Source organism: Tachypleus tridentatus, chromosome 5 (assembly GCF_004210375.1).
Source record: "Tachypleus tridentatus isolate NWPU-2018 chromosome 5, ASM421037v1, whole genome shotgun sequence".
NCBI classification, from domain to species: domain Eukaryota; kingdom Metazoa; phylum Arthropoda; class Merostomata; order Xiphosura; family Limulidae; genus Tachypleus; species Tachypleus tridentatus.
In genome coordinates this window covers 22,528,648-22,534,647 of record NC_134829.1, presented here as the reverse complement: position 1 = coordinate 22,534,647, position 6,000 = coordinate 22,528,648, and the positions used below count along the sequence as shown (strand labels likewise).

General features: G+C 30.5%; 1 long non-coding RNA gene across 1 annotated transcript; it reads right to left on the bottom strand.

Annotated features, from left to right (window-relative positions):
• Window positions 1-1,113: 1,113 nt before the first annotated feature.
• LOC143250243 (uncharacterized) lies at window positions 1,114-4,374 on the bottom strand. The gene is made up of 2 exons (XR_013028102.1): window positions 4,240-4,374; window positions 1,114-1,303 (listed from the first exon to the last, which is right to left on the bottom strand). It is a non-coding gene; the product is annotated as an uncharacterized LOC143250243 (long non-coding RNA).
• Between the last annotated feature and the right edge of the window lie 1,626 nt (window positions 4,375-6,000).

Genomic DNA, 6,000 nt, shown 5'->3' with positions numbered 1-6,000 from the left:
TCGTGAAAACACAAAAATAACTAATGTTTGTCAATAACAACATATAATTTGTGTGTTAATGATTACATACTTGTATGTTTGTCAATAAAATATACTTTCCTGTTTGCCAATGAGATATAATTCCATGTCTGTCTATGAGATATATTTCCATATCTGCCAATGAGATATATTTCCATATCTGCCAAAGAGATATATTTCTATGTCAGTTTGTGTTTCTAGTAACACTAATTCCTTATCTGATTTCCATGCTGAGATTGAAGTGCCAACATTGGATTCATGTATAACTTAGATAGTGTACTGAAGACGAAAGAATGACCATTTTTACAGTTGTACAAACGATAACAACTTCATTGTTTTCTTGGGAATTCTGTATTTATACAAATAGACGAGGGTGAGAAACAAGGGGCTATGTCTAACTTTGTCGGTATTGTTTTGAATATCAAAGAGCTGACCAAAGACTTTTGTCCAAAGAACAGCTCATTTTCTTGAAATCCATGAGGTCAAGTTCAAAATATAGATAGATGTTTCATTTTGTCACTAGTTTAAAAGAAAAAACACTAAAAACTTTTGAGTAAAGATTATTCGGGTATATCATATTTACTTTATATCACAAATAAAACCTAATAGCTATAACATTTGTTAAGTGGCATCGTCAGAAAGACCTATTTATGAAACATTTACAAGACAGTTTACTGGTTTACGCTTTGGTGGACACAGCGCGAATAGTCTGTTGTGTAGTTTTGTGCTAAAACTAGTAAATCCAAATCGTGAGTTAGTTTAGACAAATTACAGAGAAACATAAATATGCATATTACTTGTTATTAAGATCACCGCGAACTGTACAGACTGTCGAAATACAAATTAGAATTTTAAAAAAATCTGATTGTTTTTGTTTCTCACAGAATTTAAGATTTTTAAAGAACAGCTGACACACCTGGTAATATATATTGCCTTGAAGAAAAAAACAATTACAAAGGGGTAATGAACTTCCTGCTTTACACTCTAAAAGTCGTCAGGGGAATTTTATGATTAGATAAGACAAATTTACTTGAGAAGAAAAAAATTCGAGTTCGTCAGACTATTAATTCAAATATGCATTTCTGGAAACTAATATTTCAGTCACTTTAAATCTAGGCCTTTATTTGTTTTTATTTGCTACATTCTTCGCGAGTTTATTAACCAAAGGAAAGACTCATGTTTAAAGTTCCCCGCTGGTACAGCAGTAAGTCTATGGTTTTGCAACGCTAAAATCAAGCCTTTGATTTCCCTGGGTGGACTCAGCAGATAGTCCGATGTGGATTTGCTATGAGAAAAATACACAAAAAATACACACTCCTGTTAAAAACATATTAGATCTCGTTTTATATGACAAATTCTTCGTGACTTTATTCACCAAAGAAAAGAGTCCCGTTAAAAATAAGTTAAAATCTCGTTTTATATGATAAATTCTTCGTGACTTTTATTCACCAAAGAAAAGAGTCCCGTTAAAATCTCATTTTATTTGCTAAATTCTTTGTGGCTTTATTCACCAAAGAAAAGAGTCCCGTTAAAAAAAAGTTAAAATCTCGTTTTATTTGCTAAATTCTTCGTAACCTTTATTCACAAAAGAAAAGAATCCGGTAAATCTCATTTTATTTGCTAAATTCTTCGTGGCTTTATTCACCAAAGAAAATAGTTCCGTTAAAAATAAGTTACAATCTCGTTTTATTTGCTAAATTCTTCGTGGCTTTATTCACCAAAGAAAATAGTTCCGTTAAAAATAAGTTACAATCTCGTTTCATTTGCTAAATTCTTCGTGGCTTTATTCACCAAAGAAAAGAGTTCCGTTAAAAACAAGTTAAAATCTCGTTTTATATGACAAATTCTTCGTGGCTTTATTCACCAAAGAAAAGAGTTCCGTTAAAAATAAGTTACAATCTCGTTTTATTTGCTAAATTCTTCGTGAGCTTATTCACCAAAGAAAAGAGTTCCATTAAAAACAAGTTAAAAATTTCATTTTATTTACTAAATTTTTCGTGACTTTATGAACCAAAGGAAAAACCCGTTAAAAACAAGTTAAAATATAATTTTATTTAATACTCTGAAGTATGTGAGAAATTTTTAACGAAGCCTTTTAAAATGTTTTCTTTATGTTGTTCCAATTTGAAATGAATAAATCATGTTGACATTCTAGTGACGAATATCCTATGTTGTATTATTAATTTAAACTTTGTGAGGCTATTATCGTGAGATAAAAATATATATGATAGGCTGCTTATAAAACATACACCACTATCCTTTTCCTAGTAGTTATACTTTAAATAACTCTTCTAGTAGTGCCTTTTCACCATCACATCATAATATAATATTATGTATATTACTCAATAATGCCACATTTTAAAAATATTTCGCAGAAAGTCACTAATTTGTTAAAATATATCGTTTGTTATATCTCTTTATATTATTTCATAGGCAAGCTAACAGCAAACATTTATTGAAGACATTCTAACGATATAAAGAATGTAAGAGCGTTGTCGATTCTTTCTAACGTTCACTAAACAGAGTTATTAAGTCTTTAAGGATATTTATTAATTAATTCAATATTTAAACTAGCTTTTCTTTAGCTTATTATTGTAACGGAACACCACCAAGAAAAATATTTATTTCTACAGGGACTGCTTATGAAATCCAACTCTTTCTTCTGTATCAATATTTATCCGTCACCGTAAGTTATAACTTCATATTTTAACTGAAAACCATGGTGTTATTCGAAAAGTATTTGATTAATATTTGTTACTAGTCCTATAAAATCTCACCTTATGTAGTTACAAACTACTTATTTTCAACAGTTGAATTTATTTTAATGACATTGGAGATTATCATTAGTTTTGTGAATTGTATTTATTTTCTTTAATTTACTGAAAACCGTTAATATTGAAAACTTAAGTTTTCTAAATTTCATTTATAAAGGCATTTAAAACGTGTTTAGTTAAAAACTATCACATTTATTAAAAGGCTTAGATTTAACTAGCAAGATCGTAACAAATATCTATTTCCCACAAAAGATGTTAATTTGTTTTTCGAATTTTGATAGTACCAAAAGTTTAAGCTATCTGAAAACGTCTGATAGCATAGAAACTAAAATAAGAATTCCATGAATCGTATAATGAAGACTTGAATGTTTTGTTTGTATATTTTAGTATAAAATTAATATAATTTACGCAATAAATAACCGTATAACTAGAAGTAGCTTCAACTGTAGTAAAAAGGTTTAGTGTTGTTAACATCAATTTTTCATATGCTTCTGGCCCGGCATGGCCAGGTGGTAAAGGCACTTGATTCGTAATCCGAGGGTCGCGAGTTCGAATCCCTATCACACCAAACATGCTGGCCCTTTCAGCCGTGAAGGCGTTAAATGTGATGGTCAATCCCACTATTCGTTGGTAAAAGAATAGCCCAAGCGTTGGCGGTGGGTGGTGATGACTAATTGCCTTCCCTCTAGTCTTACACTGCTGAATTAGGAACGGCTAGCGCAGATAGCCCTCGTGTAACTTTGCGCGAAATTCAAACCAAACCAGCTGCTTCTTTTCAAAATCGCTTGACGTTGTTCACGTAAGTTCGTCCTCTGGATTAAAGTAGCCCTCTCGTGTTAAAATTATTGTATGAGACTTTAAGAAAATAGCTTTTGTCTTTGTGCAGATTATAATGGAAGATTATTTGCAAAAACAAAAGAACTTGTTCTCATTAAATACAGTTTGTCAAGATTTAAAGATATATGCGAAAGAAATTATTACAAGTTTAGTAGAAAAGAACATAGAAATTACTCTGAATACACTTTTTTTAATGAATCTTATTACTCTAGTTTTCAGCTGAAGCATTTTATATTTAGGCTTAAGTCAAAATAACGATTCTATGGAATACTGAGTTCTATATTTATATTAAAATGGTGGAAACAAATTTTTTTGAATTAATACCTGTATAAAACTGATTTAAACTTTAAAAAACGATAATCACGCAACAATTAAATGCTATATTTTACTTTAAAATGTATTAATTAATTCAAGAATTACTTAATGGGTGATTTGTTTGCTTCTTTGTGTTAAAGTGCAAAGCTAGATATAAGCCTTCAAGACTACAGCTGAACCACAGGGGAGCTGAATAAATTAATAGAGGATAACAGACTAGTAAAATGTTACCAAAATAATTGAATTTCATCGTGTTTTTGTCGCTCCTAGCTTGTTTCAGAATAATTCTACTTACAGTTGGAAAACATTCCTGAAACCGGAGTAAACTGTAAGGATGTTCTGATATTTCTTAAAAACTGACCTAAGCACAAATAATTAACGTTTGTCTGGTGAGACTTAGTTCTAGTGGCTAACACTCAATTTTGATAGTTTCGGTGTTTATCGCAATCCACGAGTTTGCTGTGGTTCATCACGTGAATTGAATTATCCAATTAATTCTAAGTTTCTTTCTTGGCTGTGCTCATCTCAGAAAGTCCGGACGTCACATTGACCCAATCACAAACGAGGTCGACTGCTCACAGGTTTTGAAGAGTAATCAGATTAAAATATTTTTTGTGTGCGTGTTAGCGATTACAGTGCCAAGGCCAATGCTTCCTTTTCACCTTGAGAGGGTTAAAATAACAAGAAATACAATAAATGTAAAAAATAAGGGGTTTTGGCAAAATTTTACCTAAAAATAATCTTATTTCTGTACCTTATTAACTAAAACCTTTTGAGTTTCATTGTAGTTAATTTTCAAAGTAAATTGAAATGCAAATAAAAATAGAACAGTCTAATCAGGCTAGAAAATCAATTTTAATTATTTATAAAATTTATAAAACAATGGCAAACTGCTATTCATAAAATATTAAAAAAGAATTAGAAAGTTATTGAGAACTTCAATATAAACTACCATAAAATGTTCTTTAAGGAATGTTTTTTATCTTAAAGATAGCCTGTTGAGAAATAACACGTGTGCACTAAAGTTAGGGTTACAAATATTATTAAAACCTTACTTTCAAGAATTACAAGATAACAAACAATTTAGTTGGACTTCTCAAGATATGTACATTTTGTTTTTTGTCTATTGAACATTATTCTTTACAAAATTTACTTGTTTTAGGATGGTTTTTGTAAGAGGTTAACATTTTGTACGCCATCAAAAACGTTTCAGAACAAGAAATTAATAATAATTTTGTTATCGTTTTAGATAAAACGTACAAATGGTGTTGGGTTTGGTGTGGTTTTAAAAAAAGCTTCATTCAGTATTTAGAAGGTATATTTTATTAATTTATATAATATGAAGTATAGCAGAAGTAGAGACTGAATCATCTTTCAAGCAGTTGATACTTACTGCCAGTCTTTACATTATTGTTATCAAACTGTCTTTCTCACACAAAGATCAAGTCTCGTGTGTTTTGAATCATCTTTCAAGCAGTTGATACTTACTGCCAGTCTTTACATTATTGTTATCAAACTGTCTTTCTCACACAAAGATCAAGTCTCGTGTGTTTTGAATCATCTTTCAAGCAGTTGATACTTACTGCCAGTCTTTACATTATTGTCATCAAACTGTCTTTTTCACACAAAGATCAAGTCTCGTGTGTTTTGAATCATCTTTCAAGCAGTTGATACTTACTGCCAGTCTTTACATTATTGTTATCAAACTGTCTTTCTCACACAAAGATCAAGTCTCGTGTGTTTTGAATCATCTTTCAAGCAGTTGATACTTACTGCCAGTCTTTACATTATTGTTATCAAACTGTCTTTCTCACACAAAGATCAAGTCTCGTGTGTTTTGAATCATCTTTTAAGCAGTTGATACTTACTGCCAGTCTTTACATTATTGTTATCAAACTGTCTTTCTCACACAAAGATCAAGTCTCGTGTGTTTTGAATCATCTTTTAAGCAGTTGATACTTACTGCCAGTCTTTACATTATTGTTATCAAACTGTCTTTCTCACACAAAGATCAAGTCTCGTGTGTTTTATTCATGAATGTTTTATTACTTTACAG